The sequence below is a fragment of the Salmo salar genome, chromosome 08 (assembly GCF_965601325.2).
Source record: "Salmo salar chromosome 08, fSalSal1, whole genome shotgun sequence".
In the NCBI taxonomy this organism is placed as follows: Eukaryota; Metazoa; Chordata; class Actinopteri; order Salmoniformes; family Salmonidae; genus Salmo; species Salmo salar.
This window is the reverse complement of record NC_138298.1, coordinates 1,412,962-1,431,636: the sequence shown is the minus strand read 5'-3', so window position 1 is coordinate 1,431,636 and position 18,675 is coordinate 1,412,962. Positions and strand designations below refer to the sequence as shown.

Below are 18,675 nucleotides of genomic sequence, written 5' to 3'. Positions count from 1 at the left end.
TTAGATAAGCAGCTTGAACTTTGTGTCACTGAAAAAGTAGAAGAAATTACAAACACTGTTCCCATCACTTTTTAGCACAGGTAGTTGGATAAAATACAAACTTTATTTCCTTTCATCATTTGAACAGGGCAAAGGAGCACAAAGCACACACAAGCTGCATTCAGCAACAATATTCTTGTTTGTCTTATAAATACAAGGCAGATGCTAATTGAAAACACAAGGAAATTTGATCCTATTAAAAAGGCAGGAAGCTGCATTTAGTCAATTCATCATTAAATGCTTACTACAAGGCAGTGTTGCTGATGAAATAGTGCAGGGGCACACCCTCGTGGACAAAATGCTTACAGCACCTGGTATTCCCAGGCGGTCTCCCATCCAAGTACTAACCAGGCCCGACCCTGCTTAGCTTCCGAGATCAGACGAGATCGGGCGTACCCAGGCTGGTATGGCCGTAAGCGAGAAACAATCTCTTGCTACAACATATATAGTCAAAGTGAGTGTGATAAACAGACATTGCATTTTCACCAATTAGATAAGCAGCTTGAACTTTGTGTCACTGAAAAAGTAGAAGAAATTACAAACACTGTTCCCATCACTTTTTAGCACAGGTAGTTGGATAAAATACAAACTTTATTTCCTTTCATCATTTGAACAGGGCAAAGGAGCACAAAGCACACACAAGCTGCATTCAGCAACAATATTCTTGTTTGTCTTATAAATACAAGGCAGATGCTAATTGAAAACACAAGGAAATTTGATCCTATTAAAAAGGCAGGAAGCTGCATTTAGTCAATTCATCATTAAATGCTTACTACAAGGCAGTGTTGCTGATGAAATAGTGCAGGGGCACACCCTCGTGGACAAAATGCTTACAGCACCTGGTATTCCCAGGCGGTCTCCCATCCAAGTACTAACCAGGCCCGACCCTGCTTAGCTTCCGAGATCAGACGAGATCGGGCGTACCCAGGCTGGTATGGCCGTAAGCGAGAAACAATCTCTTGCTACAACATATATAGTCAAAGTGAGTCTGATAAAACAGACATTTAGTCAATTCATCATTAAATGCTTAATACAAGGCAGTGTTGCTGATGAAATAGTGCAAGAGCACACCCTCGTGGACAAAATGCTTACAGCACCTGGTATTCCCAGGCGGTCTCCCATCCAAGTACTAACCAGGCCCGACCCTGCTTAGCTTCCGAGATCAGATGAGATCGGGCGTACCCAGGCTGGTATGGCCGTAAGCGAGAAACAATCTCTTGCTACAACATATATAGTCAAAGTGAGTCTGATAAAACAGACATTTAGTCAATTCATCATTAAATGCTTACTACAAGGCAGTGTTGCTGATGAAATAGTGCAAGAGCACACCCTCGTGGACAAAATGCTTACAGCACCTGGTATTCCCAGGCGGTCTCCCATCCAAGTACTAACCAGGCCCGACCCTGCTTAGCTTCGGAGATCAGACGAGATCGGGCGTACCCAGGCTGGTATGGCCGTAAGCGAGAAACAATCTCTTGCTACAACATATATAGTCAAAGTGAGTCTGATAAAACAGACATTTAGTCAATTCATCATTAAATGCTTAATACAAGGCAGTGTTGCTGATGAAATAGTGCAAGAGCACACCCTCGTGGACAAAATGCTTCCAGCACCTGGTATTCCCAGGCGGTCTCCCATCCAAGTACTAACCAGGGCCGACCCTGCTTAGCTTCCGAGATCAGATGAGATCGGGCGTACCCAGGCTGGTATGGCCGTAAGCGAGAAACAATCTCTTGCTACAACATATATAGTCAAAGTGAGTCTGATAAAACAGACATTTAGTCAATTCATCATTAAATGCTTAATACAAGGCAGTGTTGCTGATGAAATAGTGCAAGAGCACACCCTCGTGGACAAAATGCTTACAGCACCTGGTATTCCCAGGCGGTCTCCCATCCAAGTACTAACCAGGCCCGACCCTGCTTAGCTTCGGAGATCAGACGAGATCGGGCGTACCCAGGCTGGTATGGCCGTAAGCGAGAAACAATCTCTTGCTACAACATATATAGTCAAAGTGAGTGTGATAAACAGACATTGCATTTTCACCAATTAGATAAGCAGCTTGAACTTTGTGTCACTGAAAAAGTAGAAGAAATTACAAACACTGTTCCCATCACTTTTTACCACAGGTAGTTGGATAAAATACAAACTTTATTTCCTTTCATCATTTGAACAGGGCAAAGGAGCACAAAGCACACACAAGCTGCATTCAGCAACAATATTCTTGTTTGTCTTATAAATACAAGGCAGATGCTAATTGAAAACACAAGGAAATTTGATCCTATTAAAAAGGCAGGAAGCTGCATTTAGTCAATTCATCATTAAATGCTTACTACAAGGCAGTGTTGCTGATGAAATAGTGCAGGGGCACACCCTCGTGGACAAAATGCTTACTGCACCTGGTATTCCCAGGCGGTCTCCCATCCAAGTACTAACCAGGCCCGACCCTGCTTAGCTTCCGAGATCAGACGAGATCGGGCGTACCCAGGCTGGTATGGCCGTAAGCGAGAAACAATCTCTTGCTACAACATATATAGTCAAAGTGAGTGTGATAAACAGACATTGCATTTTCACCAATTAGATAAGCAGCTTGAACTTTGTGTCACTGAAAAAGTAGAAGAAATTACAAACACTGTTCCCATCACTTTTTAGCACAGGTAGTTGGATAAAATACAAACTTTATTTCCTTTCATCATTTGAACAGGGCAAAGGAGCACAAAGCACACACAAGCTGCATTCAGCAACAATATTCTTGTTTGTCTTATAAATACAAGGCAGATGCTAATTGAAAACACAAGGAAATTTGATCCTATTAAAAAGGCAGGAAGCTGCATTTAGTCAATTCATCATTAAATGCTTACTACAAGGCAGTGTTGCTGATGAAATAGTGCAGGGGCACACCCTCGTGGACAAAATGCTTACAGCACCTGGTATTCCCAGGCGGTCTCCCATCCAAGTACTAACCAGGGCCGACCCTGCTTAGCTTCCGAGATCAGATGAGATCGGGCGTACCCAGGCTGGTATGGCCGTAAGCGAGAAACAATCTCTTGCTACAACATATATAGTCAAAGTGAGTCTGATAAAACAGACATTTAGTCAATTCATCATTAAATGCTTAATACAAGGCAGTGTTGCTGATGAAATAGTGCAAGAGCACACCCTCGTGGACAAAATGCTTACAGCACCTGGTATTCCCAGGGGTCTCCCATCCAAGTACTAACCAGGCCCGACCCTGCTTAGCTTCCGAGATCAGACGAGATCGGGCGTACCAAGGCTGGTATGGCCGTAAGCGAGAAACAATCTCTTGCTACAATATATATAGTCAAAGTGAGTGTGATAAACAGACATTGCATTTTCACCAATTAGATAAGCAGCTTGAACTTTGTGTCACTGAAAAAGTAGAAGAAATTACAAACACTGTTCCCATCACTTTTTAGCACAGGTAGTTGGATAAAATACAAACTTTATTTCCTTTCATCATTTGAACAGGGCAAAGGAGCACAAAGCACACACAAGCTGCATTCAGCAACAATATTCTTGTTTGTCTTATAAATACAAGGCAGATGCTAATTGAAAACACAAGGAAATTTGATCCTATTAAAAAGGCAGGAAGCTGCATTTAGTCAATTCATCATTAAATGCTTACTACAAGGCAGTGTTGCTGATGAAATAGTGCAGGGGCACACCCTCGTGGACAAAATGCTTACAGCACCTGGTATTCCCAGGCGGTCTCCCATCCAAGTACTAACCAGGCCCGACCCTGCTTAGCTTCCGAGATCAGACGAGATCGGGCGTACCCAGGCTGGTATGGCCGTAAGCGAGAAACAATCTCTTGCTACAACATATATAGTCAAAGTGAGTGTGATAAACAGACATTGCATTTTCACCAATTAGATAAGCAGCTTGAACTTTGTGTCACTGAAAAAGTAGAAGAAATTACAAACACTGTTCCCATCACTTTTTAGCACAGGTAGTTGGATAAAATACAAACTTTATTTCCTTTCATCATTTGAACAGGGCAAAGGAGCACAAAGCTGCATTCAGCAACAATATTCTTGTTTGTCTTATAAATACAAGGCAGATGCTAATTGAAAACACAAGGAAATTTGATCCTATTAAAAAGGCAGGAAGCTGCATTTAGTCAATTCATCATTAAATGCTTACTACAAGGCAGTGTTGCTGATGAAATAGTGCAGGGGCACACCCTCGTGGACAAAATGCTTACAGCACCTGGTATTCCCAGGCGGTCTCCCATCCAAGTACTAACCAGGCCCGACCCTGCTTAGCTTCCGAGATCAGACGAGATCGGGCGTACCCAGGCTGGTATGGCCGTAAGCGAGAAACAATCTCTTGCTACAACATATATAGTCAAAGTGAGTCTGATAAAACAGACATTTAGTCAATTCATCATTAAATGCTTAATACAAGGCAGTGTTGCTGATGAAATAGTGCAAGAGCACACCCTCGTGGACAAAATGCTTACAGCACCTGGTATTCCCAGGCGGTCTCCCATCCAAGTACTAACCAGGCCCGACCCTGCTTAGCTTCCGAGATCAGACGAGATCGGGCGTACCCAGGCTGGTATGGTCGTAAGCGAGAAACAATCTCTTGCTACAACATATATAGTCAAAGTGAGTGTGATAAACAGACATTGCATTTTCACCAATTAGATAAGCAGCTTGAACTTTGTGTCACTGAAAAAGTAGAAGAAATTACAAACACTGTTCCCATCACTTTTTAGCACAGGTAGTTGGATAAAATACAAACTTTATTTCCTTTCATCATTTGAACAGGGCAAAGGAGCACAAAGCTGCATTCAGCAACAATATTCTTGTTTGTCTTATAAATACAAGGCAGATGCTAATTGAAAACACAAGGAAATTTGATCCTATTAAAAAGGCAGGAAGCTGCATTTAGTCAATTCATCATTAAATGCTTACTACAAGGCAGTGTTGCTGATGAAATAGTGCAGGGGCACACCCTCGTGGACAAAATGCTTACAGCACCTGGTATTCCCAGGCGGTCTCCCATCCAAGTACTAACCAGGCCCGACCCTGCTTAGCTTCCGAGATCAGACGAGATCGGGCGTACCCAGGCTGGTATGGCCGTAAGCGAGAAACAATCTCTTGCTACAACATATATAGTCAAAGTGAGTCTGATAAAACAGACATTTAGTCAATTCATCATTAAATGCTTAATACAAGGCAGTGTTGCTGATGAAATAGTGCAAGAGCACACCCTCGTGGACAAAATGCTTACAGCACCTGGTATTCCCAGGCGGTCTCCCATCCAAGTACTAACCAGGCCCGACCCTGCTTAGCTTCCGAGATCAGATGAGATCGGGCGTACCCAGGCTGGTATGGCCGTAAGCGAGAAACAATCTCTTGCTACAACATATATAGTCAAAGTGAGTCTGATAAAACAGACATTTAGTCAATTCATCATTAAATGCTTACTACAAGGCAGTGTTGCTGATGAAATAGTGCAAGAGCACACCCTCGTGGACAAAATGCTTACAGCACCTGGTATTCCCAGGCGGTCTCCCATCCAAGTACTAACCAGGCCCGACCCTGCTTAGCTTCGGAGATCAGACGAGATCGGGCGTACCCAGGCTGGTATGGCCGTAAGCGAGAAACAATCTCTTGCTACAACATATATAGTCAAAGTGAGTCTGATAAAACAGACATTTAGTCAATTCATCATTAAATGCTTAATACAAGGCAGTGTTGCTGATGAAATAGTGCAAGAGCACACCCTCGTGGACAAAATGCTTCCAGCACCTGGTATTCCCAGGCGGTCTCCCATCCAAGTACTAACCAGGGCCGACCCTGCTTAGCTTCCGAGATCAGATGAGATCGGGCGTACCCAGGCTGGTATGGCCGTAAGCGAGAAACAATCTCTTGCTACAACATATATAGTCAAAGTGAGTCTGATAAAACAGACATTTAGTCAATTCATCATTAAATGCTTAATACAAGGCAGTGTTGCTGATGAAATAGTGCAAGAGCACACCCTCGTGGACAAAATGCTTACAGCACCTGGTATTCCCAGGCGGTCTCCCATCCAAGTACTAACCAGGCCCGACCCTGCTTAGCTTCGGAGATCAGACGAGATCGGGCGTACCCAGGCTGGTATGGCCGTAAGCGAGAAACAATCTCTTGCTACAACATATATAGTCAAAGTGAGTGTGATAAACAGACATTGCATTTTCACCAATTAGATAAGCAGCTTGAACTTTGTGTCACTGAAAAAGTAGAAGAAATTACAAACACTGTTCCCATCACTTTTTACCACAGGTAGTTGGATAAAATACAAACTTTATTTCCTTTCATCATTTGAACAGGGCAAAGGAGCACAAAGCACACACAAGCTGCATTCAGCAACAATATTCTTGTTTGTCTTATAAATACAAGGCAGATGCTAATTGAAAACACAAGGAAATTTGATCCTATTAAAAAGGCAGGAAGCTGCATTTAGTCAATTCATCATTAAATGCTTACTACAAGGCAGTGTTGCTGATGAAATAGTGCAGGGGCACACCCTCGTGGACAAAATGCTTACTGCACCTGGTATTCCCAGGCGGTCTCCCATCCAAGTACTAACCAGGCCCGACCCTGCTTAGCTTCCGAGATCAGACGAGATCGGGCGTACCCAGGCTGGTATGGCCGTAAGCGAGAAACAATCTCTTGCTACAACATATATAGTCAAAGTGAGTGTGATAAACAGACATTGCATTTTCACCAATTAGATAAGCAGCTTGAACTTTGTGTCACTGAAAAAGTAGAAGAAATTACAAACACTGTTCCCATCACTTTTTAGCACAGGTAGTTGGATAAAATACAAACTTTATTTCCTTTCATCATTTGAACAGGGCAAAGGAGCACAAAGCACACACAAGCTGCATTCAGCAACAATATTCTTGTTTGTCTTATAAATACAAGGCAGATGCTAATTGAAAACACAAGGAAATTTGATCCTATTAAAAAGGCAGGAAGCTGCATTTAGTCAATTCATCATTAAATGCTTACTACAAGGCAGTGTTGCTGATGAAATAGTGCAGGGGCACACCCTCGTGGACAAAATGCTTACAGCACCTGGTATTCCCAGGCGGTCTCCCATCCAAGTACTAACCAGGGCCGACCCTGCTTAGCTTCCGAGATCAGATGAGATCGGGCGTACCCAGGCTGGTATGGCCGTAAGCGAGAAACAATCTCTTGCTACAACATATATAGTCAAAGTGAGTCTGATAAAACAGACATTTAGTCAATTCATCATTAAATGCTTAATACAAGGCAGTGTTGCTGATGAAATAGTGCAAGAGCACACCCTCGTGGACAAAATGCTTACAGCACCTGGTATTCCCAGGCGGTCTCCCATCCAAGTACTAACCAGGCCCGACCCTGCTTAGCTTCCGAGATCAGACGAGATCGGGCGTACCAAGGCTGGTATGGCCGTAAGCGAGAAACAATCTCTTGCTACAATATATATAGTCAAAGTGAGTGTGATAAACAGACATTGCATTTTCACCAATTAGATAAGCAGCTTGAACTTTGTGTCACTGAAAAAGTAGAAGAAATTACAAACACTGTTCCCATCACTTTTTAGCACAGGTAGTTGGATAAAATACAAACTTTATTTCCTTTCATCATTTGAACAGGGCAAAGGAGCACAAAGCACACACAAGCTGCATTCAGCAACAATATTCTTGTTTGTCTTATAAATACAAGGCAGATGCTAATTGAAAACACAAGGAAATTTGATCCTATTAAAAAGGCAGGAAGCTGCATTTAGTCAATTCATCATTAAATGCTTACTACAAGGCAGTGTTGCTGATGAAATAGTGCAGGGGCACACCCTCGTGGACAAAATGCTTACAGCACCTGGTATTCCCAGGCGGTCTCCCATCCAAGTACTAACCAGGCCCGACCCTGCTTAGCTTCCGAGATCAGACGAGATCGGGCGTACCCAGGCTGGTATGGCCGTAAGCGAGAAACAATCTCTTGCTACAACATATATAGTCAAAGTGAGTGTGATAAACAGACATTGCATTTTCACCAATTAGATAAGCAGCTTGAACTTTGTGTCACTGAAAAAGTAGAAGAAATTACAAACACTGTTCCCATCACTTTTTAGCACAGGTAGTTGGATAAAATACAAACTTTATTTCCTTTCATCATTTGAACAGGGCAAAGGAGCACAAAGCTGCATTCAGCAACAATATTCTTGTTTGTCTTATAAATACAAGGCAGATGCTAATTGAAAACACAAGGAAATTTGATCCTATTAAAAAGGCAGGAAGCTGCATTTAGTCAATTCATCATTAAATGCTTACTACAAGGCAGTGTTGCTGATGAAATAGTGCAGGGGCACACCCTCGTGGACAAAATGCTTACAGCACCTGGTATTCCCAGGCGGTCTCCCATCCAAGTACTAACCAGGCCCGACCCTGCTTAGCTTCCGAGATCAGACGAGATCGGGCGTACCCAGGCTGGTATGGCCGTAAGCGAGAAACAATCTCTTGCTACAACATATATAGTCAAAGTGAGTCTGATAAAACAGACATTTAGTCAATTCATCATTAAATGCTTAATACAAGGCAGTGTTGCTGATGAAATAGTGCAAGAGCACACCCTCGTGGACAAAATGCTTACAGCACCTGGTATTCCCAGGCGGTCTCCCATCCAAGTACTAACCAGGCCCGACCCTGCTTAGCTTCCGAGATCAGACGAGATCGGGCGTACCCAGGCTGGTATGGTCGTAAGCGAGAAACAATCTCTTGCTACAACATATATAGTCAAAGTGAGTGTGATAAACAGACATTGCATTTTCACCAATTAGATAAGCAGCTTGAACTTTGTGTCACTGAAAAAGTAGAAGAAATTACAAACACTGTTCCCATCACTTTTTAGCACAGGTAGTTGGATAAAATACAAACTTTATTTCCTTTCATCATTTGAACAGGGCAAAGGAGCACAAAGCTGCATTCAGCAACAATATTCTTGTTTGTCTTATAAATACAAGGCAGATGCTAATTGAAAACACAAGGAAATTTGATCCTATTAAAAAGGCAGGAAGCTGCATTTAGTCAATTCATCATTAAATGCTTACTACAAGGCAGTGTTGCTGATGAAATAGTGCAGGGGCACACCCTCGTGGACAAAATGCTTACAGCACCTGGTATTCCCAGGCGGTCTCCCATCCAAGTACTAACCAGGCCCGACCCTGCTTAGCTTCCGAGATCAGACGAGATCGGGCGTACCCAGGCTGGTATGGCCGTAAGCGAGAAACAATCTCTTGCTACAACATATATAGTCAAAGTGAGTCTGATAAAACAGACATTTAGTCAATTCATCATTAAATGCTTAATACAAGGCAGTGTTGCTGATGAAATAGTGCAAGAGCACACCCTCGTGGACAAAATGCTTACAGCACCTGGTATTCCCAGGCGGTCTCCCATCCAAGTACTAACCAGGCCCGACCCTGCTTAGCTTCCGAGATCAGATGAGATCGGGCGTACCCAGGCTGGTATGGCCGTAAGCGAGAAACAATCTCTTGCTACAACATATATAGTCAAAGTGAGTCTGATAAAACAGACATTTAGTCAATTCATCATTAAATGCTTACTACAAGGCAGTGTTGCTGATGAAATAGTGCAAGAGCACACCCTCGTGGACAAAATGCTTACAGCACCTGGTATTCCCAGGCGGTCTCCCATCCAAGTACTAACCAGGCCCGACCCTGCTTAGCTTCGGAGATCAGACGAGATCGGGCGTACCCAGGCTGGTATGGCCGTAAGCGAGAAACAATCTCTTGCTACAACATATATAGTCAAAGTGAGTCTGATAAAACAGACATTTAGTCAATTCATCATTAAATGCTTAATACAAGGCAGTGTTGCTGATGAAATAGTGCAAGAGCACACCCTCGTGGACAAAATGCTTCCAGCACCTGGTATTCCCAGGCGGTCTCCCATCCAAGTACTAACCAGGGCCGACCCTGCTTAGCTTCCGAGATCAGATGAGATCGGGCGTACCCAGGCTGGTATGGCCGTAAGCGAGAAACAATCTCTTGCTACAACATATATAGTCAAAGTGAGTCTGATAAAACAGACATTTAGTCAATTCATCATTAAATGCTTAATACAAGGCAGTGTTGCTGATGAAATAGTGCAAGAGCACACCCTCGTGGACAAAATGCTTACAGCACCTGGTATTCCCAGGCGGTCTCCCATCCAAGTACTAACCAGGCCCGACCCTGCTTAGCTTCGGAGATCAGACGAGATCGGGCGTACCCAGGCTGGTATGGCCATAAGCGAGAAACAATCTCTTGCTACAACATATATAGTCAAAGTGAGTGTGATAAACAGACATTGCATTTTCACCAATTAGATAAGCAGCTTGAACTTTGTGTCACTGAAAAAGTAGAAGAAATTACAAACACTGTTCCCATCACTTTTTACCACAGGTAGTTGGATAAAATACAAACTTTATTTCCTTTCATCATTTGAACAGGGCAAAGGAGCACAAAGCACACACAAGCTGCATTCAGCAACAATATTCTTGTTTGTCTTATAAATACAAGGCAGATGCTAATTGAAAACACAAGGAAATTTGATCCTATTAAAAAGGCAGGAAGCTGCATTTAGTCAATTCATCATTAAATGCTTACTACAAGGCAGTGTTGCTGATGAAATAGTGCAGGGGCACACCCTCGTGGACAAAATGCTTACTGCACCTGGTATTCCCAGGCGGTCTCCCATCCAAGTACTAACCAGGCCCGACCCTGCTTAGCTTCCGAGATCAGACGAGATCGGGCGTACCCAGGCTGGTATGGCCGTAAGCGAGAAACAATCTCTTGCTACAACATATATAGTCAAAGTGAGTGTGATAAACAGACATTGCATTTTCACCAATTAGATAAGCAGCTTGAACTTTGTGTCACTGAAAAAGTAGAAGAAATTACAAACACTGTTCCCATCACTTTTTAGCACAGGTAGTTGGATAAAATACAAACTTTATTTCCTTTCATCATTTGAACAGGGCAAAGGAGCACAAAGCACACACAAGCTGCATTCAGCAACAATATTCTTGTTTGTCTTATAAATACAAGGCAGATGCTAATTGAAAACACAAGGAAATTTGATCCTATTAAAAAGGCAGGAAGCTGCATTTAGTCAATTCATCATTAAATGCTTACTACAAGGCAGTGTTGCTGATGAAATAGTGCAGGGGCACACCCTCGTGGACAAAATGCTTACAGCACCTGGTATTCCCAGGCGGTCTCCCATCCAAGTACTAACCAGGGCCGACCCTGCTTAGCTTCCGAGATCAGATGAGATCGGGCGTACCCAGGCTGGTATGGCCGTAAGCGAGAAACAATCTCTTGCTACAACATATATAGTCAAAGTGAGTCTGATAAAACAGACATTTAGTCAATTCATCATTAAATGCTTAATACAAGGCAGTGTTGCTGATGAAATAGTGCAAGAGCACACCCTCGTGGACAAAATGCTTACAGCACCTGGTATTCCCAGGCGGTCTCCCATCCAAGTACTAACCAGGCCCGACCCTGCTTAGCTTCCGAGATCAGACGAGATCGGGCGTACCAAGGCTGGTATGGCCGTAAGCGAGAAACAATCTCTTGCTACAATATATATAGTCAAAGTGAGTGTGATAAACAGACATTGCATTTTCACCAATTAGATAAGCAGCTTGAACTTTGTGTCACTGAAAAAGTAGAAGAAATTACAAACACTGTTCCCATCACTTTTTAGCACAGGTAGTTGGATAAAATACAAACTTTATTTCCTTTCATCATTTGAACAGGGCAAAGGAGCACAAAGCACACACAAGCTGCATTCAGCAACAATATTCTTGTTTGTCTTATAAATACAAGGCAGATGCTAATTGAAAACACAAGGAAATTTGATCCTATTAAAAAGGCAGGAAGCTGCATTTAGTCAATTCATCATTAAATGCTTACTACAAGGCAGTGTTGCTGATGAAATAGTGCAGGGGCACACCCTCGTGGACAAAATGCTTACAGCACCTGGTATTCCCAGGCGGTCTCCCATCCAAGTACTAACCAGGCCCGACCCTGCTTAGCTTCCGAGATCAGACGAGATCGGGCGTACCCAGGCTGGTATGGCCGTAAGCGAGAAACAATCTCTTGCTACAACATATATAGTCAAAGTGAGTGTGATAAACAGACATTGCATTTTCACCAATTAGATAAGCAGCTTGAACTTTGTGTCACTGAAAAAGTAGAAGAAATTACAAACACTGTTCCCATCACTTTTTAGCACAGGTAGTTGGATAAAATACAAACTTTATTTCCTTTCATCATTTGAACAGGGCAAAGGAGCACAAAGCTGCATTCAGCAACAATATTCTTGTTTGTCTTATAAATACAAGGCAGATGCTAATTGAAAACACAAGGAAATTTGATCCTATTAAAAAGGCAGGAAGCTGCATTTAGTCAATTCATCATTAAATGCTTACTACAAGGCAGTGTTGCTGATGAAATAGTGCAGGGGCACACCCTCGTGGACAAAATGCTTACAGCACCTGGTATTCCCAGGCGGTCTCCCATCCAAGTACTAACCAGGCCCGACCCTGCTTAGCTTCCGAGATCAGACGAGATCGGGCGTACCCAGGCTGGTATGGCCGTAAGCGAGAAACAATCTCTTGCTACAACATATATAGTCAAAGTGAGTCTGATAAAACAGACATTTAGTCAATTCATCATTAAATGCTTAATACAAGGCAGTGTTGCTGATGAAATAGTGCAAGAGCACACCCTCGTGGACAAAATGCTTACAGCACCTGGTATTCCCAGGCGGTCTCCCATCCAAGTACTAACCAGGCCCGACCCTGCTTAGCTTCCGAGATCAGACGAGATCGGGCGTACCCAGGCTGGTATGGTCGTAAGCGAGAAACAATCTCTTGCTACAACATATATAGTCAAAGTGAGTGTGATAAACAGACATTGCATTTTCACCAATTAGATAAGCAGCTTGAACTTTGTGTCACTGAAAAAGTAGAAGAAATTACAAACACTGTTCCCATCACTTTTTAGCACAGGTAGTTGGATAAAATACAAACTTTATTTCCTTTCATCATTTGAACAGGGCAAAGGAGCACAAAGCTGCATTCAGCAACAATATTCTTGTTTGTCTTATAAATACAAGGCAGATGCTAATTGAAAACACAAGGAAATTTGATCCTATTAAAAAGGCAGGAAGCTGCATTTAGTCAATTCATCATTAAATGCTTACTACAAGGCAGTGTTGCTGATGAAATAGTGCAGGGGCACACCCTCGTGGACAAAATGCTTACAGCACCTGGTATTCCCAGGCGGTCTCCCATCCAAGTACTAACCAGGCCCGACCCTGCTTAGCTTCCGAGATCAGACGAGATCGGGCGTACCCAGGCTGGTATGGCCGTAAGCGAGAAACAATCTCTTGCTACAACATATATAGTCAAAGTGAGTCTGATAAAACAGACATTTAGTCAATTCATCATTAAATGCTTAATACAAGGCAGTGTTGCTGATGAAATAGTGCAAGAGCACACCCTCGTGGACAAAATGCTTACAGCACCTGGTATTCCCAGGCGGTCTCCCATCCAAGTACTAACCAGGCCCGACCCTGCTTAGCTTCCGAGATCAGATGAGATCGGGCGTACCCAGGCTGGTATGGCCGTAAGCGAGAAACAATCTCTTGCTACAACATATATAGTCAAAGTGAGTCTGATAAAACAGACATTTAGTCAATTCATCATTAAATGCTTACTACAAGGCAGTGTTGCTGATGAAATAGTGCAAGAGCACACCCTCGTGGACAAAATGCTTACAGCACCTGGTATTCCCAGGCGGTCTCCCATCCAAGTACTAACCAGGCCCGACCCTGCTTAGCTTCGGAGATCAGACGAGATCGGGCGTACCCAGGCTGGTATGGCCGTAAGCGAGAAACAATCTCTTGCTACAACATATATAGTCAAAGTGAGTCTGATAAAACAGACATTTAGTCAATTCATCATTAAATGCTTAATACAAGGCAGTGTTGCTGATGAAATAGTGCAAGAGCACACCCTCGTGGACAAAATGCTTCCAGCACCTGGTATTCCCAGGCGGTCTCCCATCCAAGTACTAACCAGGGCCGACCCTGCTTAGCTTCCGAGATCAGATGAGATCGGGCGTACCCAGGCTGGTATGGCCGTAAGCGAGAAACAATCTCTTGCTACAACATATATAGTCAAAGTGAGTCTGATAAAACAGACATTTAGTCAATTCATCATTAAATGCTTAATACAAGGCAGTGTTGCTGATGAAATAGTGCAAGAGCACACCCTCGTGGACAAAATGCTTACAGCACCTGGTATTCCCAGGCGGTCTCCCATCCAAGTACTAACCAGGCCCGACCCTGCTTAGCTTCGGAGATCAGACGAGATCGGGCGTACCCAGGATGGTATGGCCATAAGCGAGAAACAATCTCTTGCTACAACATATATAGTCAAAGTGAGTGTGATAAACAGACATTGCATTTTCACCAATTAGATAAGCAGCTTGAACTTTGTGTCACTGAAAAAGTAGAAGAAATTACAAACACTGTTCCCATCACTTTTTACCACAGGTAGTTGGATAAAATACAAACTTTATTTCCTTTCATCATTTGAACAGGGCAAAGGAGCACAAAGCACACACAAGCTGCATTCAGCAACAATATTCTTGTTTGTCTTATAAATACAAGGCAGATGCTAATTGAAAACACAAGGAAATTTGATCCTATTAAAAAGGCAGGAAGCTGCATTTAGTCAATTCATCATTAAATGCTTACTACAAGGCAGTGTTGCTGATGAAATAGTGCAGGGGCACACCCTCGTGGACAAAATGCTTACTGCACCTGGTATTCCCAGGCGGTCTCCCATCCAAGTACTAACCAGGCCCGACCCTGCTTAGCTTCCGAGATCAGACGAGATCGGGCGTACCCAGGCTGGTATGGCCGTAAGCGAGAAACAATCTCTTGCTACAACATATATAGTCAAAGTGAGTGTGATAAACAGACATTGCATTTTCACCAATTAGATAAGCAGCTTGAACTTTGTGTCACTGAAAAAGTAGAAGAAATTACAAACACTGTTCCCATCACTTTTTAGCACAGGTAGTTGGATAAAATACAAACTTTATTTCCTTTCATCATTTGAACAGGGCAAAGGAGCACAAAGCACACACAAGCTGCATTCAGCAACAATATTCTTGTTTGTCTTATAAATACAAGGCAGATGCTAATTGAAAACACAAGGAAATTTGATCCTATTAAAAAGGCAGGAAGCTGCATTTAGTCAATTCATCATTAAATGCTTACTACAAGGCAGTGTTGCTGATGAAATAGTGCAGGGGCACACCCTCGTGGACAAAATGCTTACAGCACCTGGTATTCCCAGGCGGTCTCCCATCCAAGTACTAACCAGGGCCGACCCTGCTTAGCTTCCGAGATCAGATGAGATCGGGCGTACCCAGGCTGGTATGGCCGTAAGCGAGAAACAATCTCTTGCTACAACATATATAGTCAAAGTGAGTCTGATAAAACAGACATTTAGTCAATTCATCATTAAATGCTTAATACAAGGCAGTGTTGCTGATGAAATAGTGCAAGAGCACACCCTCGTGGACAAAATGCTTACAGCACCTGGTATTCCCAGGCGGTCTCCCATCCAAGTACTAACCAGGCCCGACCCTGCTTAGCTTCCGAGATCAGACGAGATCGGGCGTACCAAGGCTGGTATGGCCGTAAGCGAGAAACAATCTCTTGCTACAATATATATAGTCAAAGTGAGTGTGATAAACAGACATTGCATTTTCACCAATTAGATAAGCAGCTTGAACTTTGTGTCACTGAAAAAGTAGAAGAAATTACAAACACTGTTCCCATCACTTTTTAGCACAGGTAGTTGGATAAAATACAAACTTTATTTCCTTTCATCATTTGAACAGGGCAAAGGAGCACAAAGCACACACAAGCTGCATTCAGCAACAATATTCTTGTTTGTCTTATAAATACAAGGCAGATGCTAATTGAAAACACAAGGAAATTTGATCCTATTAAAAAGGCAGGAAGCTGCATTTAGTCAATTCATCATTAAATGCTTACTACAAGGCAGTGTTGCTGATGAAATAGTGCAGGGGCACACCCTCGTGGACAAAATGCTTACAGCACCTGGTATTCCCAGGCGGTCTCCCATCCAAGTACTAACCAGGCCCGACCCTGCTTAGCTTCCGAGATCAGACGAGATCGGGCGTACCCAGGCTGGTATGGCCGTAAGCGAGAAACAATCTCTTGCTACAACATATATAGTCAAAGTGAGTGTGATAAACAGACATTGCATTTTCACCAATTAGATAAGCAGCTTGAACTTTGTGTCACTGAAAAAGTAGAAGAAATTACAAACACTGTTCCCATCACTTTTTAGCACAGGTAGTTGGATAAAATACAAACTTTATTTCCTTTCATCATTTGAACAGGGCAAAGGAGCACAAAGCTGCATTCAGCAACAATATTCTTGTTTGTCTTATAAATACAAGGCAGATGCTAATTGAAAACACAAGGAAATTTGATCCTATTAAAAAGGCAGGAAGCTGCATTTAGTCAATTCATCATTAAATGCTTACTACAAGGCAGTGTTGCTGATGAAATAGTGCAGGGGCACACCCTCGTGGACAAAATGCTTACAGCACCTGGTATTCCCAGGCGGTCTCCCATCCAAGTACTAACCAGGCCCGACCCTGCTTAGCTTCCGAGATCAGACGAGATCGGGCGTACCCAGGCTGGTATGGCCGTAAGCGAGAAACAATCTCTTGCTACAACATATATAGTCAAAGTGAGTCTGATAAAACAGACATTTAGTCAATTCATCATTAAATGCTTAATACAAGGCAGTGTTGCTGATGAAATAGTGCAAGAGCACACCCTCGTGGACAAAATGCTTACAGCACCTGGTATTCCCAGGCGGTCTCCCATCCAAGTACTAACCAGGCCCGACCCTGCTTAGCTTCCGAGATCAGATGAGATCGGGCGTACCCAGGCTGGTATGGCCGTAAGCGAGAAACAATCTCTTGCTACAACATATATAGTCAAAGTGAGTCTGATAAAACAGACATTTAGTCAATTCATCATTAAATGCTTACTACAAGGCAGTGTTGCTGATGAAATAGTGCAAGAGCACACCCTCGTGGACAAAATGCTTACAGCACCTGGTATTCCCAGGCGGTCTCCCATCCAAGTACTAACCAGGCCCGACCCTGCTTAGCTTCGGAGATCAGACGAGATCGGGCGTACCCAGGCTGGTATGGCCGTAAGCGAGAAACAATCTCTTGCTACAACATATATAGTCAAAGTGAGTCTGATAAAACAGACATTTAGTCAATTCATCATTAAATGCTTAATACAAGGCAGTGTTGCTGATGAAATAGTGCAAGAGCACACCCTCGTGGACAAAATGCTTCCAGCACCTGGTATTCCCAGGCGGTCTCCCATCCAAGTACTAACCAGGGCCGACCCTGCTTAGCTTCCGAGATCAGATGAGATCGGGCGTACCCAGGCTGGTATGGCCGTAAGCGAGAAACAATCTCTTGCTACAACATATATAGTCAAAGTGAGTCTGATAAAACAGACATTTAGTCAATTCATCATTAAATGCTTAATACAAGGCAGTGTTGCTGATGAAATAGTGCAAGAGCACACCCTCGTGGACAAAATGCTTACAGCACCTGGTATTCCCAGGCGGTCTCCCATCCAAGTACTAACCAGGCCCGACCCTGCTTAGCTTCCGAGATCAGACGAGATCGGGCGTACCCAGGCTGGTATGGCCGTAAGCGAGAAACAATCTCTTGCTACAACATATATAGTCAAAGTGAGTGTGATAAACAGACATTGCATTTTCACCAATTAGATAAGCAGCTTGAACTTTGTGTCACTGAAAAAGTAGAAGAAATTACAAACACTGTTCCCATCACTTTTTAGCACAGGTAGTTGGATAAAATACAAACTTTATTTCCTTTCATCATTTGAACAGGGCAAAGGAGCACAAAGCACACACAAGCTGCATTCAGCAACAATATTCTTGTTTGTCTTATAAATACAAGGCAGATGCTAATTGAAAACACAAGGAAATTTGATCCTATTAAAAAGGCAGGAAGCTGCATTTAGTCAATTCATCATTAAATGCTTACTACAAGGCAGTGTTGCTGATGAAATAGTGCAGGGGCACACACTCGTGGACAAAATGCTTACAGCACCTGGTATTCCCAGGCGGTCTCCCATCCAAGTACTAACCAGGCCCGACCCTGCTTAGCTTCCGAGATCAGACGAGATCGGGCGTACCCAGGCTGGTATGGCCGTAAGTGAGAAACAATCTCTTGCTACAACATATATAGTCAAAGTGAGTGTGATAAACAGACATTGCATTTTCACCAATTAGATAAGCAGCTTGAACTTTGTGTCACTGAAAAAGTAGAAGAAATTACAAACACTGTTCCCATCACTTTTTAGCACAGGTAGTTGGATAAAATACAAACTTTATTTCCTTTCATCATTTGAACAGGGCAAAGGAGCACAAAGCACACACAAGCTGCATTCAG

The 18,675-nt window shown here is 43.1% G+C and overlaps 49 non-coding genes across 49 annotated transcripts; all 49 read right to left on the bottom strand.

Annotated features, from left to right (window-relative positions):
* Positions 1–338: 338 nt before the first annotated feature.
* On the bottom strand, positions 339–457 carry LOC145854184 (5S ribosomal RNA). Its single transcript, XR_014375069.1, has one exon. It is a non-coding gene; the product is annotated as a 5S ribosomal RNA (ribosomal RNA).
* Positions 458–866: 409 nt separating this feature from the next.
* LOC145854183 (5S ribosomal RNA) lies at positions 867–985 on the bottom strand. The gene has a single exon (XR_014375068.1). It is a non-coding gene; the product is annotated as a 5S ribosomal RNA (ribosomal RNA).
* Positions 986–1,124: 139 nt separating this feature from the next.
* On the bottom strand, positions 1,125–1,243 carry LOC145855488 (5S ribosomal RNA). Its single transcript, XR_014376376.1, has one exon. It is a non-coding gene; the product is annotated as a 5S ribosomal RNA (ribosomal RNA).
* A 139-nt stretch (positions 1,244–1,382) lies between these two features.
* LOC145886086 (5S ribosomal RNA) lies at positions 1,383–1,501 on the bottom strand. The gene has a single exon (XR_014397670.1). It is a non-coding gene; the product is annotated as a 5S ribosomal RNA (ribosomal RNA).
* A 139-nt stretch (positions 1,502–1,640) lies between these two features.
* LOC145851002 (5S ribosomal RNA) lies at positions 1,641–1,759 on the bottom strand. Its single transcript, XR_014372851.1, has one exon. It is a non-coding gene; the product is annotated as a 5S ribosomal RNA (ribosomal RNA).
* Positions 1,760–1,898: 139 nt separating this feature from the next.
* Positions 1,899–2,017, bottom strand: LOC145886085 (5S ribosomal RNA). The gene has a single exon (XR_014397669.1). It is a non-coding gene; the product is annotated as a 5S ribosomal RNA (ribosomal RNA).
* Positions 2,018–2,426: 409 nt separating this feature from the next.
* LOC145885118 (5S ribosomal RNA) lies at positions 2,427–2,545 on the bottom strand. Its single transcript, XR_014396698.1, has one exon. It is a non-coding gene; the product is annotated as a 5S ribosomal RNA (ribosomal RNA).
* A 409-nt stretch (positions 2,546–2,954) lies between these two features.
* On the bottom strand, positions 2,955–3,073 carry LOC145884509 (5S ribosomal RNA). The gene has a single exon (XR_014396087.1). It is a non-coding gene; the product is annotated as a 5S ribosomal RNA (ribosomal RNA).
* A 139-nt stretch (positions 3,074–3,212) lies between these two features.
* On the bottom strand, positions 3,213–3,330 carry LOC145887588 (5S ribosomal RNA). The gene has a single exon (XR_014399179.1). It is a non-coding gene; the product is annotated as a 5S ribosomal RNA (ribosomal RNA).
* A 409-nt stretch (positions 3,331–3,739) lies between these two features.
* Positions 3,740–3,858, bottom strand: LOC145854182 (5S ribosomal RNA). Its single transcript, XR_014375067.1, has one exon. It is a non-coding gene; the product is annotated as a 5S ribosomal RNA (ribosomal RNA).
* A 399-nt stretch (positions 3,859–4,257) lies between these two features.
* Positions 4,258–4,376, bottom strand: LOC145854180 (5S ribosomal RNA). Its single transcript, XR_014375065.1, has one exon. It is a non-coding gene; the product is annotated as a 5S ribosomal RNA (ribosomal RNA).
* Positions 4,377–4,515: 139 nt separating this feature from the next.
* Positions 4,516–4,634, bottom strand: LOC145884565 (5S ribosomal RNA). The gene has a single exon (XR_014396143.1). It is a non-coding gene; the product is annotated as a 5S ribosomal RNA (ribosomal RNA).
* A 399-nt stretch (positions 4,635–5,033) lies between these two features.
* On the bottom strand, positions 5,034–5,152 carry LOC145854179 (5S ribosomal RNA). The gene has a single exon (XR_014375064.1). It is a non-coding gene; the product is annotated as a 5S ribosomal RNA (ribosomal RNA).
* Positions 5,153–5,291: 139 nt separating this feature from the next.
* On the bottom strand, positions 5,292–5,410 carry LOC145855477 (5S ribosomal RNA). The gene has a single exon (XR_014376365.1). It is a non-coding gene; the product is annotated as a 5S ribosomal RNA (ribosomal RNA).
* A 139-nt stretch (positions 5,411–5,549) lies between these two features.
* On the bottom strand, positions 5,550–5,668 carry LOC145886084 (5S ribosomal RNA). The gene has a single exon (XR_014397668.1). It is a non-coding gene; the product is annotated as a 5S ribosomal RNA (ribosomal RNA).
* Positions 5,669–5,807: 139 nt separating this feature from the next.
* On the bottom strand, positions 5,808–5,926 carry LOC145851001 (5S ribosomal RNA). The gene has a single exon (XR_014372850.1). It is a non-coding gene; the product is annotated as a 5S ribosomal RNA (ribosomal RNA).
* Positions 5,927–6,065: 139 nt separating this feature from the next.
* Positions 6,066–6,184, bottom strand: LOC145886083 (5S ribosomal RNA). The gene has a single exon (XR_014397667.1). It is a non-coding gene; the product is annotated as a 5S ribosomal RNA (ribosomal RNA).
* A 409-nt stretch (positions 6,185–6,593) lies between these two features.
* On the bottom strand, positions 6,594–6,712 carry LOC145885117 (5S ribosomal RNA). Its single transcript, XR_014396697.1, has one exon. It is a non-coding gene; the product is annotated as a 5S ribosomal RNA (ribosomal RNA).
* Positions 6,713–7,121: 409 nt separating this feature from the next.
* Positions 7,122–7,240, bottom strand: LOC145884508 (5S ribosomal RNA). Its single transcript, XR_014396086.1, has one exon. It is a non-coding gene; the product is annotated as a 5S ribosomal RNA (ribosomal RNA).
* A 139-nt stretch (positions 7,241–7,379) lies between these two features.
* On the bottom strand, positions 7,380–7,498 carry LOC145882225 (5S ribosomal RNA). The gene has a single exon (XR_014393791.1). It is a non-coding gene; the product is annotated as a 5S ribosomal RNA (ribosomal RNA).
* A 409-nt stretch (positions 7,499–7,907) lies between these two features.
* On the bottom strand, positions 7,908–8,026 carry LOC145854178 (5S ribosomal RNA). Its single transcript, XR_014375063.1, has one exon. It is a non-coding gene; the product is annotated as a 5S ribosomal RNA (ribosomal RNA).
* Positions 8,027–8,425: 399 nt separating this feature from the next.
* On the bottom strand, positions 8,426–8,544 carry LOC145854177 (5S ribosomal RNA). Its single transcript, XR_014375062.1, has one exon. It is a non-coding gene; the product is annotated as a 5S ribosomal RNA (ribosomal RNA).
* Positions 8,545–8,683: 139 nt separating this feature from the next.
* LOC145884564 (5S ribosomal RNA) lies at positions 8,684–8,802 on the bottom strand. The gene has a single exon (XR_014396142.1). It is a non-coding gene; the product is annotated as a 5S ribosomal RNA (ribosomal RNA).
* Positions 8,803–9,201: 399 nt separating this feature from the next.
* Positions 9,202–9,320, bottom strand: LOC145854176 (5S ribosomal RNA). Its single transcript, XR_014375061.1, has one exon. It is a non-coding gene; the product is annotated as a 5S ribosomal RNA (ribosomal RNA).
* A 139-nt stretch (positions 9,321–9,459) lies between these two features.
* Positions 9,460–9,578, bottom strand: LOC145855466 (5S ribosomal RNA). The gene has a single exon (XR_014376354.1). It is a non-coding gene; the product is annotated as a 5S ribosomal RNA (ribosomal RNA).
* A 139-nt stretch (positions 9,579–9,717) lies between these two features.
* Positions 9,718–9,836, bottom strand: LOC145886082 (5S ribosomal RNA). Its single transcript, XR_014397666.1, has one exon. It is a non-coding gene; the product is annotated as a 5S ribosomal RNA (ribosomal RNA).
* Positions 9,837–9,975: 139 nt separating this feature from the next.
* On the bottom strand, positions 9,976–10,094 carry LOC145851000 (5S ribosomal RNA). Its single transcript, XR_014372849.1, has one exon. It is a non-coding gene; the product is annotated as a 5S ribosomal RNA (ribosomal RNA).
* Positions 10,095–10,233: 139 nt separating this feature from the next.
* Positions 10,234–10,352, bottom strand: LOC145887379 (5S ribosomal RNA). The gene has a single exon (XR_014398970.1). It is a non-coding gene; the product is annotated as a 5S ribosomal RNA (ribosomal RNA).
* A 409-nt stretch (positions 10,353–10,761) lies between these two features.
* LOC145885116 (5S ribosomal RNA) lies at positions 10,762–10,880 on the bottom strand. Its single transcript, XR_014396696.1, has one exon. It is a non-coding gene; the product is annotated as a 5S ribosomal RNA (ribosomal RNA).
* Positions 10,881–11,289: 409 nt separating this feature from the next.
* On the bottom strand, positions 11,290–11,408 carry LOC145884506 (5S ribosomal RNA). Its single transcript, XR_014396084.1, has one exon. It is a non-coding gene; the product is annotated as a 5S ribosomal RNA (ribosomal RNA).
* Positions 11,409–11,547: 139 nt separating this feature from the next.
* LOC145882224 (5S ribosomal RNA) lies at positions 11,548–11,666 on the bottom strand. The gene has a single exon (XR_014393790.1). It is a non-coding gene; the product is annotated as a 5S ribosomal RNA (ribosomal RNA).
* A 409-nt stretch (positions 11,667–12,075) lies between these two features.
* Positions 12,076–12,194, bottom strand: LOC145854174 (5S ribosomal RNA). Its single transcript, XR_014375059.1, has one exon. It is a non-coding gene; the product is annotated as a 5S ribosomal RNA (ribosomal RNA).
* A 399-nt stretch (positions 12,195–12,593) lies between these two features.
* LOC145854173 (5S ribosomal RNA) lies at positions 12,594–12,712 on the bottom strand. Its single transcript, XR_014375058.1, has one exon. It is a non-coding gene; the product is annotated as a 5S ribosomal RNA (ribosomal RNA).
* Positions 12,713–12,851: 139 nt separating this feature from the next.
* On the bottom strand, positions 12,852–12,970 carry LOC145884563 (5S ribosomal RNA). The gene has a single exon (XR_014396141.1). It is a non-coding gene; the product is annotated as a 5S ribosomal RNA (ribosomal RNA).
* A 399-nt stretch (positions 12,971–13,369) lies between these two features.
* LOC145854172 (5S ribosomal RNA) lies at positions 13,370–13,488 on the bottom strand. Its single transcript, XR_014375057.1, has one exon. It is a non-coding gene; the product is annotated as a 5S ribosomal RNA (ribosomal RNA).
* Positions 13,489–13,627: 139 nt separating this feature from the next.
* On the bottom strand, positions 13,628–13,746 carry LOC145855455 (5S ribosomal RNA). Its single transcript, XR_014376343.1, has one exon. It is a non-coding gene; the product is annotated as a 5S ribosomal RNA (ribosomal RNA).
* Positions 13,747–13,885: 139 nt separating this feature from the next.
* On the bottom strand, positions 13,886–14,004 carry LOC145886081 (5S ribosomal RNA). The gene has a single exon (XR_014397665.1). It is a non-coding gene; the product is annotated as a 5S ribosomal RNA (ribosomal RNA).
* Positions 14,005–14,143: 139 nt separating this feature from the next.
* Positions 14,144–14,262, bottom strand: LOC145850999 (5S ribosomal RNA). The gene has a single exon (XR_014372848.1). It is a non-coding gene; the product is annotated as a 5S ribosomal RNA (ribosomal RNA).
* Positions 14,263–14,401: 139 nt separating this feature from the next.
* On the bottom strand, positions 14,402–14,520 carry LOC145885128 (5S ribosomal RNA). The gene has a single exon (XR_014396708.1). It is a non-coding gene; the product is annotated as a 5S ribosomal RNA (ribosomal RNA).
* A 409-nt stretch (positions 14,521–14,929) lies between these two features.
* On the bottom strand, positions 14,930–15,048 carry LOC145885115 (5S ribosomal RNA). The gene has a single exon (XR_014396695.1). It is a non-coding gene; the product is annotated as a 5S ribosomal RNA (ribosomal RNA).
* Positions 15,049–15,457: 409 nt separating this feature from the next.
* LOC145884505 (5S ribosomal RNA) lies at positions 15,458–15,576 on the bottom strand. The gene has a single exon (XR_014396083.1). It is a non-coding gene; the product is annotated as a 5S ribosomal RNA (ribosomal RNA).
* Positions 15,577–15,715: 139 nt separating this feature from the next.
* Positions 15,716–15,834, bottom strand: LOC145882223 (5S ribosomal RNA). The gene has a single exon (XR_014393789.1). It is a non-coding gene; the product is annotated as a 5S ribosomal RNA (ribosomal RNA).
* A 409-nt stretch (positions 15,835–16,243) lies between these two features.
* Positions 16,244–16,362, bottom strand: LOC145854171 (5S ribosomal RNA). Its single transcript, XR_014375056.1, has one exon. It is a non-coding gene; the product is annotated as a 5S ribosomal RNA (ribosomal RNA).
* Positions 16,363–16,761: 399 nt separating this feature from the next.
* On the bottom strand, positions 16,762–16,880 carry LOC145854170 (5S ribosomal RNA). Its single transcript, XR_014375055.1, has one exon. It is a non-coding gene; the product is annotated as a 5S ribosomal RNA (ribosomal RNA).
* Positions 16,881–17,019: 139 nt separating this feature from the next.
* LOC145855444 (5S ribosomal RNA) lies at positions 17,020–17,138 on the bottom strand. The gene has a single exon (XR_014376331.1). It is a non-coding gene; the product is annotated as a 5S ribosomal RNA (ribosomal RNA).
* Positions 17,139–17,277: 139 nt separating this feature from the next.
* LOC145886080 (5S ribosomal RNA) lies at positions 17,278–17,396 on the bottom strand. Its single transcript, XR_014397664.1, has one exon. It is a non-coding gene; the product is annotated as a 5S ribosomal RNA (ribosomal RNA).
* Positions 17,397–17,535: 139 nt separating this feature from the next.
* Positions 17,536–17,654, bottom strand: LOC145850998 (5S ribosomal RNA). The gene has a single exon (XR_014372847.1). It is a non-coding gene; the product is annotated as a 5S ribosomal RNA (ribosomal RNA).
* A 139-nt stretch (positions 17,655–17,793) lies between these two features.
* On the bottom strand, positions 17,794–17,912 carry LOC145854168 (5S ribosomal RNA). Its single transcript, XR_014375053.1, has one exon. It is a non-coding gene; the product is annotated as a 5S ribosomal RNA (ribosomal RNA).
* Positions 17,913–18,321: 409 nt separating this feature from the next.
* Positions 18,322–18,440, bottom strand: LOC145883095 (5S ribosomal RNA). The gene has a single exon (XR_014394668.1). It is a non-coding gene; the product is annotated as a 5S ribosomal RNA (ribosomal RNA).
* Between the last annotated feature and the right edge of the window lie 235 nt (positions 18,441–18,675).